Below are 13,850 nucleotides of genomic sequence, written 5' to 3'. Positions count from 1 at the left end.
ACTTTAAGGTGGTACTTTCAGTGATGGATGGATGTCCACAACTACGCCATGCACATTCAGAGCGCTTGGCCACCACCCAGGTGCCGCCATCTCCCTGTGATTTTGCGTTGCAGTTACAGGCTGCCAGTGACGCAAAATTGTAATTTCCAAAGTTGATCACTAGAAGACACTAGTGCTGATTTCAAGTGATGTGGCAATACACTTGGAGACAGTAATAATGTCTTCAACATTATGGCGCTCTTGGGTAGGCACTGTAAAAGAAAATGTGCATGTACTCTTTCTCACTCCCACCACCTGTCATTACAGAGCTATTTCTAAAAGATGAAGAGTTGAAAAAACTGTATGAATTTGAAGAGCAATGTGTCGAGGAATATTTCCGGGCAAAAGAGGATGAGGAACAGTCATCAAACAATGAACGGATCAGAGTTACTTCAGAAAGGTACTCGAGTGGCATTCTTTTCCCCCAATGGGAATGGACACATGGAGGCACCCACCAGTATAAGTGCCTTTTTAAAAAATGTATTATCAAAAGAACACAAAGGATGTTGGTGGTTAGGACATTTGCTGAAGCTTAAACGATTTCATCATCGCTTCCACAAATTATACATTTGAATCAATATATCAGTGATATCTACAACTATTAATTATTCAGGATCTCTATCCAACTAGTCACTCCACAATGACTGTACCTACTCAATTTTTTAAAAAAGCAACATTATGCACATTTTTCTCCCATCTGTCATTAGCAAAATATATGAAAGTTTAAGACTTGTTCACATTGTAATCCAGATGAGACTAATGCTTTCTTTCAGTTCTGTGCAGTGAATAAACTCACACACTCCAAGTGCCTTTTTGAGACATTGTAGGGAATATAAGATCATTTACATAGTTTTAATTCAAAGGTGATTGAAATGTTTTAGTTAAATTAGCATATAAAACAAACAAACCTACAGCAATGCTCACCCTCCCTGGATATCCCACTTTATCGGGAATAAAATAATTACTGCCCCAATTATTTGATTCTATACGTCTCTCTGGCAGCACCATGGAGATGGAATGCTAGCATCCTCATCTCTCTATATAAGAAAGGAAAGAGAAATAAACTCAGCCACTGCTGAGCCACCTGCTTAACTGATGCCACCAAAGTCTGTTAATTTCCTTTTTACACAGACTTGATGATTGGGTGGTGCCAATCATACCTTTGGCAAAGACCCAATGCAATATAGGGTGGCTTTTTCAACCCCAGATAACTATATTGTCTCAGCCCATCTCATGGTTCAATATTCTAACTTCTAGAAGGTCATTTATTTGCTTTCCTTGTCAAGCTGAAGACTCTGCATTTGACTCTGTAAGCAGATAAACATTGTGAGATAAAAACCCCAATACTAATATCAAGCATAGATGGTTGTACTGAATCAGAGATACAGTAGGTTGGCACACTTGTCAAAGTAAAGTTAGCCCCCATGGATCAAACTGCAGAGGAGATTGTGGCTGCCAAATGGATTAAACAGATCTGCATCTTGGCTTTTCCCCTTTTGAATTTCTACATAAATTAAGTGATTATTGAAATAAAGGATCATTTCCCCCCTGTTATTTGGTTCAAAGATATGGCAGTTTTATTATATGTGAAAAATGTACTTTTTCCATTTACAACACAGAAGAGTTGGGACACCTGCAGAACAGCCTGGGCAATTATAGTTTTTTAAAAAAACAAATTGAACTACTACTAGCCAATGGGGAGGAAAATTTCATGGAAGTGGTAGCCTCTTTTGCTTTGGAAGCTATAAATTTACAGGGAATTTTTCTAACTGCATATCTGGCTCACTGTTCAGTTTTCTTGGGTTTATTATAATTTGCATTTATTATAATCCGTGGTTTGAACAAATAAATATCCTGATTAATCTTCCCATTAAACGGATTGAAACTGGAGGCCCTAATAATAAATAAAAAGACCAACTGTGCATCCTGCATTGTTATCATAGAATCCAAGAGGCCCAGAAGGCCAAATCTGTGTGGCTTAATACATTTATTTTTCCTCTAAATTCTGTAGGGTTGAAAACATGGCTATGAGGCTAGAAGAAGTGAATGAAAGAGAACACTTCATGAAAGCCTCTCTTCAGACGGTTGACCTTCGACTTTCTCAGCTGGAAGAGCTCTCTGGCCGGATGGCAAATGCTCTGGAGAAACTGGCCGGTATTGACAAGGCTGAGCTGACTCACACGCGCTCGCGGGCATCCTCCGAATGTGATGCCGCTTACCTCCTGAGGCAAAGTAGCGTGAACAGTACTGACGGCTACAGCATGTACAGGTACCACGCGGGTGGGGATGAGCTCGCGTATGACGACATGCCCACCCCAATGTCACCAGCCTTGCGGAAAGCAGATTCCAAGATGCAGCTGACTCCAGAACGCCAAGGAAGCCTCCGCTCTGCCTCTTGCACAAATGTAGATCACAATAAAAATACCTTAGATGTCGCACAGACGCCGGTCACTAGGCCTCGTTCTGGCTCGGGAGACAGACAGGAACACTGCCGGAGTGAAGAGACAATACCCCAAAGCCTCAATCCAATGGATCCTGTTGTGAATGGACAGTCGGGGATCAGACCAGCGCTTCAGCACACTCATCTAGCTCTAGAAAGAACCAAATTAGAAGCCACCATCTCCTATCCCTTGGACAGACCGAGAGCCATGAGGTACTACCCTCCCGAAACATTTAATGCTTGTCAAGCCAACATCATGAAGTCAAGGAGCTATATCTTTGCACAAGGGGGAAAGGGGGCTGGAGGGCTTGACAGCTGGGCATCAGAATATCGTAGCATCATGGACCAAGTGTGCCCTTCTACAATTGAGCAGTGGACTGCCGAATGGAAATATGAGGTTCAGCAGAGGCTCGCTAACGAGCCCCCTCCCGAATACCCCGGGATTTTGTCCGAGGCGGAGATGCAGGCGGAACGGAAGCCGCTGCTGACCGACACAGAGGACGACAGCGACGTTGGGGAAGTCGTGGGTCTCAGTGCCTCCCACCCCTCTTCACCGGTCACCAAAAGGATTGACGCGGACAATCTGCTGTCGGTGAAGTCTGACAGGACTTGTGGCTTCCCTTCTGTACGCTCAAAGAGTTTACACAGCCATTCTCGAAAAGCCAAGACCATGAAGGACAAGCTGAACAGGCCGGGGCATGCCAGCAGCGTCAGCAGCCTGGTGGTGGCCTGTGGGAGTGCAACGGAGGAGCTGAAATCCAAGCAGGAAAATGCCTCTACAGAAACCGAATGCTAAAATGGCCTTTTTCTAGCCAAGCAGCACTGGGTGAGGAGCATCTGGCTTGCTTGGTTGAGGTAGCATGCTGGCTGCTGAACGAACACACACACACACTCCTATTCCTTGAGTTAATTTGCATTTGGGAGGCTGCTGGGTTCTCTGCAGACATATTTATGCTCTGTTTCTTCTTCAGAAACACAACCAATTTGGACCAGCAGAAATTAGTACGGAGAGTGTCACAGTCAGGGTGTTGCTAGGTCCTTAAAAGATCTGGGGTCCAGGCCCACAGCCCCACTTTTGACAAGATAACTCAATCATGCCCCCATCAAGAGTAATTATGCATGTGTTTTTGTAAGTCTCTAATATGATGATCCAGCACCTGTGAAGGTGGGAGCAGCGGAGAGCTAGGTGAGGCCAGGAGCTCTCTCCCTTGCTCTGTGTAGGCGCCTCCACTTCCTTTCTGGAAGACGTCACGGAGGAGAGAGGTGGCTGATGAGATCTGGGCTCTGAGCCATTCCCTGGGGGCCTGTGCCCCATGGGCCACCCCCTAATGATGCCTGGTCACGGTCCCCAGCTGGATTGTGGGTATCTAGCACACATTGATTAATAAAGCAATCCTATGCATGTTCACTTGGAAATAAGTCATAGGAACAGAGGAAGCTGCCATATAGTGAGTCAGACCCTTGGTCTATCAAGCTCAGTATTGTCTTCACAGACTGGCAGCGGCTTCTCCAAGGTTGTAGGCAGGAGTCTCTCTCAGCCCTATCTTGGAGATGCTGCCAGGGAGGGAACAAGGAACCTAGATGCTCTTCCCAGTGCGGCTCCATCCCCTGAGGGGAATCTCTTACAGGGCTCACACTTCTAGTCTCCCATTCAAATGCAACCAGGGTGGACCCTGCTTAGCTAAGGTGTGACCAGACCAGCTTGATGCGACCAGACCAGCTCTCCTCCCCTTCTGTGTTCGTTGTGGGAAACCACTACTGCCCCCCATCCCCACCCCATGCACGCTATGCCTGCCAGCAGCAGCCCCTCAGGAAAGCAGGTGGGGACAGCTGGCTCTGCCTACAACAAACTCACCTGCATCCCTGGTGCAGGAACCAATAGCTGCAGCTGAACAGCAGGACCAGTTGCTGTAAGTGGGCAGTTGAGCAGGGATTCAGGTTCGACTGGCCTTGCACATGGCTGGAGAGAGGGCAGATCAGAGTTCAGCTGCTCCCAGCCAAAGTCAGCTGAGTCAGCTGCAGAGAACAGCTGGTCTGGTGGTAGCCAGCATGACTTGTCCCCTTAGCTAAGCAGGGTCCACCCTGGTTGCATATGGAAGGCAGACTAGAAGTCTGAGCATGGGAAGATCTTCCCCTCAGGGGATGGAGTCACTCTGGGAAGAGCAGAAGGTTCCCAGTTCCCTCCCTGGCAGCATCTCCAAGAGAGGGCTGAGAGAGATTCCTGCCTGCAACCTTGGAGAAGCCGCTGCCAGTCTGGGTAGACAATACTGAGCTAGATAGACCAAGGGTCTGACTCAGCATATGGCAGCTTCCTATGTTCCTAGAAAGGCACCACTGTCTGTTTCCTCCCCTTTGCTCCAGGAGCAAGCTGCCGGGAGCCCCTTGCCGAGCCAGAGTCATGGAAGAGCTGCAAAGAGTCTTTGGAGTCTGCAGCAAAGACTAAGCCCTCTCCAAAGAAATAGGAGGGGCCCCAGCACAATGCCTGCTGCCCCCACCCCACCAGCCCCCGATTACTGCAGGTGCCTGTGCCCACACTTGGCTCTGTCCTTGAGGCTGACAGGCTTCTGCAGCAGAGTTCAATGATACTGATTCCCAAGCATAGGCTTACAGTCTAAGCACAAGCGACTCTTTCAGAAGCCTCCATCTGCAAAGCAATCCAATTTTTCTCTGGGGTGATGTTTCACAAACCACTTTCGAGGTGGAAAATGTCACCAAAAGGTAATGGTGAAAACAAATTTAAATGGATGGATAATGATTGTGTGCAAGTGTGGCTACAGAATCAGATAAATGATAACATGTCCTTAAAAATGCTTGAAAAATAGTCACTTCCAAGTTGTCATTGGTAACTTTGCCCTGCGGGAGTTCTTTCCCTTGTGATGACTTCCTCACCTCTGATACCAACAGGTGAATCCGTGCTGAATGTTCTCCTTTTGAGGCAGCCGTGCTGTCCTTTGGGGGAACTCAGACAGGAAGTGAAGAATGGGGACCTGAAACTGTTGTCACTGAGTCTCAGAGCCAAGCCAGACATGACACACAGATCTGGGACATTACCTGGATGGCCTTTTTAGAACAGGAAAAACTGCTTCCAGAGGGGCAATTGCAATCAGAGAAACAATGGAGGGAGGGGGTGCTTAACCATGTCCCTGCAACTTTCCTCCCTGCAGGGTTCAAAACGGGGTGTGCTCATGTACAGAAACCCACTTGGTGGGGGTGGGATCTAGAGTAGGAAAACTGCAGGCAGGAAAGGGTGAAGTACCCCCGTTCCTCCATCACGTCTCTGACCCCTCCTCTAGAAGTGGCATTTCTGGTTGAATAAGGTTCACCAAAGTAATGGAGTCTCTAGGCTGGTTCCGAGTGAAAGGTATAACAGGGCTGTCAGTTGCACACATCTGTGCATAGCATTTAACTGCCTTGGTTTTAGACTGCACAGCATTCCTCCTCCTTCCTAAAAGTAAGCCCATGGCACTCAGTAGGCACTCACTCCATTGTTCCTGAACGAATTGCGTCTGAGTCCATTGCCTTAAACTTGTGCTCCCACATGGACTATGCAGCGTATGGGACAGGAGGTGAGAAATATTATTCTGAAAGTTGATTCCGTGGTTTTTAAGGACCTTTGTTGCAGAAAGGGCTAAGGAGGAAGTGAAGATTGCTTTCATTAAGAAGCAGAAGTGTGTTATAAGAACTACACAAGAATACAATGAGGCTGCATTATAGCCTCGCTGAAAAGCTGCCAGAATTTCCCAAATAATTTTTGAAGCCTAGGATTGATTTTAACTGTGTGTATGTTAACACAACACCTAAAGTCAAAGTGCAAACATCTTGTCTGTCTGTCTGTCTGTGCATTATTTTCGTACCATGCCTGGGGCAGCATTCTCCTCGCATTACTTTCGGAGACTTCCCTTGCCTCACAAATGACCGGAGCTTCTTCAGTACCGCCCCACCCCCACCCCCCGCCCAGCTCCATCACAGGGAGTCATTCCAGAGGGAAACCTTGGTCAATGATCCCCAAAAGTTGCTGAGAGATGCATGCAAATTAATAGGATTTTATTCTCTCCAGGTCCCTCTCCTGGTGCTGTCATCTGGGGCAGAGCCGGAGGCAGGTTAGGGGACAGGGATGCCACTTGAGAGCCACAACTTACTAGCGGAGGTGCACCTCTTCTAACTCTGGAGAATCCAGGTAATTCTGGAGCCTGAGCTGAAAGGCCTTTGGGGCCCCCCCATGCCCCCCTGCTGCAAGTTAAGCATCATCATCCCCCTACATACACACACCCCTGTGATGTATTTTTAACACATGGGTCCTTGAGGGCACAAACAGCAACTGAACTCACAAGAATGTAAGAATATAAAACAGGCCTATTTATGCAAAGATGCATTAGCAGAAACATTTCAACACACAACATATTCCCATCCCACCTGTTTATTTCCCCACTCCCCCCTCTGCCTCCAAAGAGGATTTTGGGGTGTGGAGGTCCTGGACTTCGGCCTGGAAGTCCAGGGGTAAGAACATCTCTGCTTACTAGGTCACTCTGCCACCACCTATTCTCCCTCAGCTACGAAGGAACTACATGCACATGCACTTTTCTGCTTCACGTGGTGCAGGAAAAGTTGTGACCCGAAGATGAACCAGATACCCCAATGCACAAACTTTGTCTATACAGTTAGACATGCACACTAATTGAACATGATGCTGCTGAATTGTCTTTTTGTTTAGTCTTTTTTAGTGGTGAGAAGTTCCAGGGGTCTGTTTTCTCTTGGAGGAGAGCTCACTGGAGAACTGGGGTACCTTCATAATATTTGATTTATTTACACAAATGCACAAGCTGAGAATCGAAGGCAGTTGGAAGATAGCAAGACAGGTTCCATCAGGTTTCCAAGGAGGCACCCCTGCACCCTAAAAGGTAATGCCAGCCTATGCATGCCCGCCCCATCTGCTACTTCCAAATTGCTTTCTCTACCCCGAAACCTCCTGAAGGAGGGGGGGAAGAGTCACCTCTACGTTACGTCGGCCTTCCCCTGAAATAGACTCTATGTGAGTCTCATATGATGGTGACAGTGGCACCCCACAAGAGCAACTCTTCTTTCCTTGATCTGCAAAGCCTCCTGCCCCCAGAAATATGAACTTTAAAAGTTCTGGCAACTGACTGAGATGCCCCAAAACAAAACAACCAGGCTGTGTGTTTCCCCCGCTGGCTGGTTGGCAATCCTGCGCAGCCCCCAGCAGTGTTTTGAGAGGAGAGGAGTAGCAGGTTCCGAAGCGGTCACAAGCTGGCTTAATCTCCCTCCCATTGCTTTCATTGGTCATGCTTGATGCATTTTACTGCTGTTACAGAAACAGCCGAAACTGGCACTGCAAATTTGTATGACAAGCCATAAAATGACTTGTGCAGTCTTCTAAAATCTTTCTTTGTGCAGTCTTCTAAAATCTGAAATGCCTTCAGATGGATATTCTATCTTTAAGTCATTAAAATAATTGCAAAATAATTACACATACCCCCACCCCAAAATCCAACATAGTTCTCTGATTTCTGTCATTAAACCTGAGGTTGAACACAATCACGGTCAATTACCATTTCCCCTTAACTCAGGTTGTTCATACTTTTCATTGTTCAAAGATTAACAATGCATATGTTAATGTATTTCCCTCTGTGAATAACATTCTGTTCTGAGTTACTGATTTCTTCCTGTTCTCTCCACAAGGCTGCCCTCTCCCCCAAACATATCCCTAGAGTGAAAAAGAATGTCAGCTACCTGGAATGCAAAAAGTTAATTGTCCACAGAGTCCTGGTCAAAAGTTCATGCTTAGCTCTTGGAATCCATAACCAGTAGTGCAGTGATAAACATCCATAGGCTCTCAAGCTGTTGTTGGACTACAACTCCCATCATCCCCAGCTGTAATAAATGGCAATCCCCACAATACAGCTGAGCAGCCCTCATGAGTCTCCACAAGGATCAGGACAGGCTTGCTGTGACATCCTGTGTCATGGGGGGAATTACCTATAGCTTCCCACCTGAGTTCCTGCACTCCTGCTGGCCCAAGATGGCTGGGATGGTACCATCTGGATAAAAGAGCATGGAGGTCATTTTGTCAGATCTGGCCAAAGGTCCCGCTGGCCTCCCACTCCACCTCCAGGTCAGCAGATATCTCTGGGAAGCTCATGAACAGGGCATGACAGAGACAACCACAGACATAACCTGCTCCACCTCCCAACATCCAGGCACTGAAGGTTCAGTCCATCCACCACTGCTTCTGTTCATATCCTTCTGTTCTGTTCTTTTTCAGGGTGCAAGTGTGAGAGCAGTCCTTGGTGAAGTGCATTGTAAAGCAACAATCTATTTCTTGCAAACATTTTTACTATGGTGCTTTTATATGGTAGGTTTTTAGCAATTGGGAGCTGCTTTGGGAGCATTAGTGCCGAAAAGCACACAGAAATACAATCCAACCAACCACCCAACCAACCAACCAAGGAGGGGGCAATTCAGTAATGGCTTCTAGCAAAAAAGCACTGCTCAGGAAGAGGGTGAAAATGTTCACCCTTCAGTAATGGATATTCCTGACGTGATGCCAAGTCACTGTGTGCTCTGCGCATGGTGCGCCCCTGTGAAGTCCCTCTCAGTGGAGGTCAGAGGGCCCTTTGTGTGGATCCAGGGCAGCCAATGAACAGGAGCCAAGAGGGTCAAACCAAGTCAAGAACTAGAAGAAGACTATGAGCCTGTCCTGAACAGGAAGCCTTTGTTTAACTTCCTGTGGAAGAGAGCCAATAGAATGGCCAGCTAGGGAGGTCAGGGTCACTTCGTTGCTTCACCCTGCAGTCTTTGGTGGCTCCTCTTTCCTTGAGAAGCTGCTCACAGCACTGTGGGCTCTTGGCAAAATGTCATACTCTACTTTGTCCAACATTAGTGAATGACACCTATTCACTTTTGTGGGAGAAAGTAAGCAAAGGTATTCAGGGGCATCTCTGGGAAGGGTTAAATCTGTTCCTGGTGGCTCCTAGTTTCTTTGGGAGCAGCAAGTTTTATCCCCTTTCAGACAGTTTTTTCTCCCTTTAGACCTTGGCAGGATCCACTGAGAACCAAACCCTCTGCTCTGTTCATACAGTACTTCTGCACTGGGTCAGGTTTCTTGGTCATCAGTGTGACAGATAGAATACAATTACCGGACTTTTAAGCATAACTACAGGGCTGCCAGTGATACTAATAGACGGCTTTGCTTGATACTTGTTTTGAGTAGTCTCAGAATTAAAGATTCGCTTTTTAAAAAATGGAATGCAGTTTGATATCCTTGCACTTTGAAGTTTACTTCTGTATGGCCACTTTATGTAATTTTGTAGCTGTTGGATTTTGTATGTCTAGTTCTATTTGTTCAAATATGCAGATGCCTTGCAAACAACGCCTGCACCCTATCAGCAGAAAATCCCTGAATTCCTCAGCAAACTCAGAGGTGATACGGACTCACCGACAAGCAATTTGACGGGAGTAAAAACATTATGGTACCCCTTGCCTGCTTCTTCTTGTCACACCATAATGAAATGATATGTAAAATCAGCCTTCCTTTACATCCAGTTTTTTCTAGAATTTAAATGACTATGCTTTATCAAATGAGGTGGTCCATAAATAATGTGGAACTCTCTTAAATGACACCTTTTCTTATGTTTGTAATGCTTGACTTTTGTGTGCATGAAAAATTTAAAACAAAAGGTGAATTAAACAAGGATTGCACCTACAAATTGTATGGCATATAATAATAAACTCAGTCTTTATTTTTTAAAATGTGTCATGAAAAAACCTGGTTCTTTTACACTTGTTTTTGGAGGAGGAAACCAAGAATCAACATGCTGGTTTAGTGGAGGGGATCCAAACTTAAGATGTTTGATTATTGAATTCACGAACGGGCTGAGGATTTCTTAGCCAAACCAGACATTACCCCAGACTTGTGTAACATCACCATGATGGTTATTTTAAACAGAGCAGCAGTTTCCAAGATGAGGGATCCTGGCTTCTCTGTGTTGTGCTCCATTCGGTTCCTGTCCTGATGGTACTGCCTACCACAGTCATAAATTTATTGTCACTTCCGAGCCTGCCCATCACCCAGACCACTGACCACCACCTCTGTCATGCGAACACACTGTCTTTGCACACAGCTGCATGCGTAAGGCTCTGTTGCCGGGGGCAGTTATCCAGCACTGATGGAGGTTGGAGACTCAGGAAGGGCATTGAAGGCCTGGTCTATACATTCAGCACAAGCAAGTGGCAGAAGCTTGAAATGGAAGCGTGGACTGCAGGCTGTGGGTGGGAGATACCATTTTGAATGTTCCTGACATAAACACCAAACTCTCCAAGTAAAAAAGCTAGCACGTGAGGGAGAAGGTTCTGGTCCACCTCCTCCTTTTTGTATGGAAATTGCAGGGACCATTCTACTGGTAGGGAATTTCTCATGCAGGGAAGTGTTTGCAAACCTGTTCTGCATACTTGCCAACATGTCCCTATTTTCCGTGGGGCAATAGAGACATGTTGGCAGGTATGGATCTGCTACCTGCACTTTGAAATTTTGAACCTCCGGCCTCTACCACCACAGTCTGCCGTGTGTAGAGACCAGGCTTCAGCCACTCAGCAAGGGAAGGAGGCAGGAAGGGAAGAAGCTGCATGCCATGAATGTTAGCAGTTGATAACATTTTATGGGCAAAGTAGAAGTATGCTGGGCCCATAACTTGTTTGATTGATGATTGATTAAGTGCCGTCAAGTCAGTGTCGACTCTTAGCAACCACACAGATAGATTCTCTCCAACATAATTTGTCTTCAACTTGGACTTTAAGGTCTCTCCGTGGTGCTTTCATTGCTGTCGTAATCAAGTCCATCCAACTTGCTGCTGATCATCCTCTTCTCTTTCCTTCAACTTTTCCCAGCATTATAGACTTCTCAAGGGAGCTGGGTCTTCGCAAAATGTGTCCGAAGTAGGATAGTTTGAGCCTGGTCATTTGTGCCACAAGTGAAAATTCTGGATTGATTTGTTCTATGATCCATTTGTTTATTTTCCTGGCTGTCTATGGTATCCTCAAAAGTCTTCTCCAGCACCAAAGTTCAAAAGCATCAATGCTTTTTCTGTCCTGCATCTTCGAAGTCCAACTTTCACATCCACTGAGTGTCATAGGAAAAACCATTGTCCAAACAATTCTAATCTTTGTAGGTATAGATACGTCATGGCATCTAAATATCCTTTCCAAGGCCTTCGTTGCAAGTGCTAGTCTGCAGCGTATTTCTTGACTGCTGGATCCTCTATTGTTGATGGTCGATCCTAAAAGGCAGAAGCTATCTACCACTTCAATGTCTTCATTATCAGTTCTGAGGCTGGTTGCTATACCCAATGTCATTAATTTAGTCTTCTTTACATTTAGTCATATTCCCATTTTTTCACTATGCTCCTTGACTTCCATTACTAGAGCTTGCAGATCATCCACAGTCTCAGCTATCAGAGTGTCATCAGCGTAATGCAGATTATTGGTGTTTCTTCCTCCAGCTTTAAAACTACGCTCATCTTCTTCCAATCCAGCTTCTCTCAGTATATGTTCAGCATATAAATTGAATAAATATGGAGAAAGTATACAGCCTTGCCTTACTCCTTGCTGATCTGGAACCAGTCTGTTTCACCATGTTCCATGTGGACTGTGGCTTCCTGTCCTGTGTATAGGTTTCTTATAAGAACAATGAGGTGTTTTGGGATGCCCATTTTCCTAAGGATATTCCACAACTTGATATGGTCAATGCAATCGAAGGCTTTTTTGTAGTCAATAAAGCACATACTAACTTCTTTTGGGTATTCTTTGGCTTTCTCAATTGCCCAGCATGCAGCAGGAATAATATCTCTTATTCCTTGGCCTTTTCTGAAACCAGCTTAAACATCTGGCATTTCCCTTTCCATGAAGGGCTCTAATTTGCTTTGGATGATCCTGAGCACTATTTTGCTAGCATGTGAAATTAAGGGAACTGTGATTCCTGTGATTAATGTTAGCAGCTATCAACTGCTAACAATGATCTCAAGCTCCCATTTAAGTTTCTTGCCTGTCTGCAGCTTCCTTGGTTAGCAGTTTTGATGGCTATGATGTTAAACCTCTGCTCTGGGAAGAATATCTCTGGCTCTTTGCAGGATCCTCTTCTGCTTGGAACATCATATCTCCACAGGGTGGAGAGGGACTCACTGCACCAGAGTTTGAAAACTAATGTCCTAAGAGAAAGTGTGCCACCCACGTACGCCCACCAATTATTGGGAAAGGCCCTCATGATGCTTTCTTGTGGAATGCATATCACAAGAGGCAGAGAGCTGGGATGTTGTTTTTTGGCAGAGTTTTCTTTCCTTTCTTGAAAAGTTTTCAAGCTGGGAAAGATACAAGGTAGAAACACTGAAAAAGATGAGTATATATTGCTTTTTCATTAAAGCTGTCAGTCAAAAACATTTATGAGAAAGCACAGAATGAAACACAGGCGGGGGGTGGTCAGAGGACGCCCACATACCAAGGTTTAATCCAGAGGGGCCTTTTTATGATCAGCTCCAGCTGACTATTAACATACCAGGGAGGTTTGTTGCTTTCGTAAACTGTTAACACAAGCATGAGTTACGACCCTGCATTCCCATGTGCAATGCTGTTCATGCTGATTAACATGAGTCTTCAGACAGCACAAATTCCCATACTGTTGAATGCATTGGATTCCTTGCTGTCCCCTAAAAAACACACATTTTAAAATAGATTTTTGGTACATGCCTCAGTGAGAAAGCAGAGATCTTTTTGTAGACATTTATATATTTATTGAATTTTTAATGTGTGTATATTGATATAGAAATTAAGGGCGTTTGTGGACATATGCTCAAAAATAATATTTAGATATTTAACTATGATATAATAGGCGGATCAGAGATATACTCCTGTGGGGGTATATATTTAAATAAATTGTATAATTTGCAAGATTGTATGACTTGTAAAACATAAGGGGTTCTTTTAAAAAAATCCATAAAAATAAAAATCCCAATATTGTGTTAGGTTAAAAAAGAAGAAGAAAAATAAGGGACATGGAACTGAGTAGGGCGAGCTGTAAGCGAGAGGCCAAGGAAAACGGTTCGTTCCCAGAACCCTCTGCGCCCCATCCCTCCTCCTTGTGGCTGGACTCGACTCGGGCCTCAGGCCTAGCTCGGATTTGTTTTGCTCGGAAAGAAGACGGGGAGAAACGCGCTCCGTTTTAGCGCCACTGACGGCTGCTTAATTTGACCCCAACGCCTTGCCGTCCGGGGCCACCTCCCGCTTCCTCACCACCCGCGGGCGGCGCGGCTCTCAGGCAGCCCTAGTCAAGGGGTTGCTAGGATACGGGAGGGGGAGGCCGCGCCCT

This window comes from Hemicordylus capensis, chromosome 10, assembly GCF_027244095.1.
Source record: "Hemicordylus capensis ecotype Gifberg chromosome 10, rHemCap1.1.pri, whole genome shotgun sequence".
Lineage (NCBI taxonomy): Eukaryota > Metazoa > Chordata > Lepidosauria > Squamata > Cordylidae > Hemicordylus > Hemicordylus capensis.
This window is presented reverse-complemented; position numbering follows the sequence as displayed.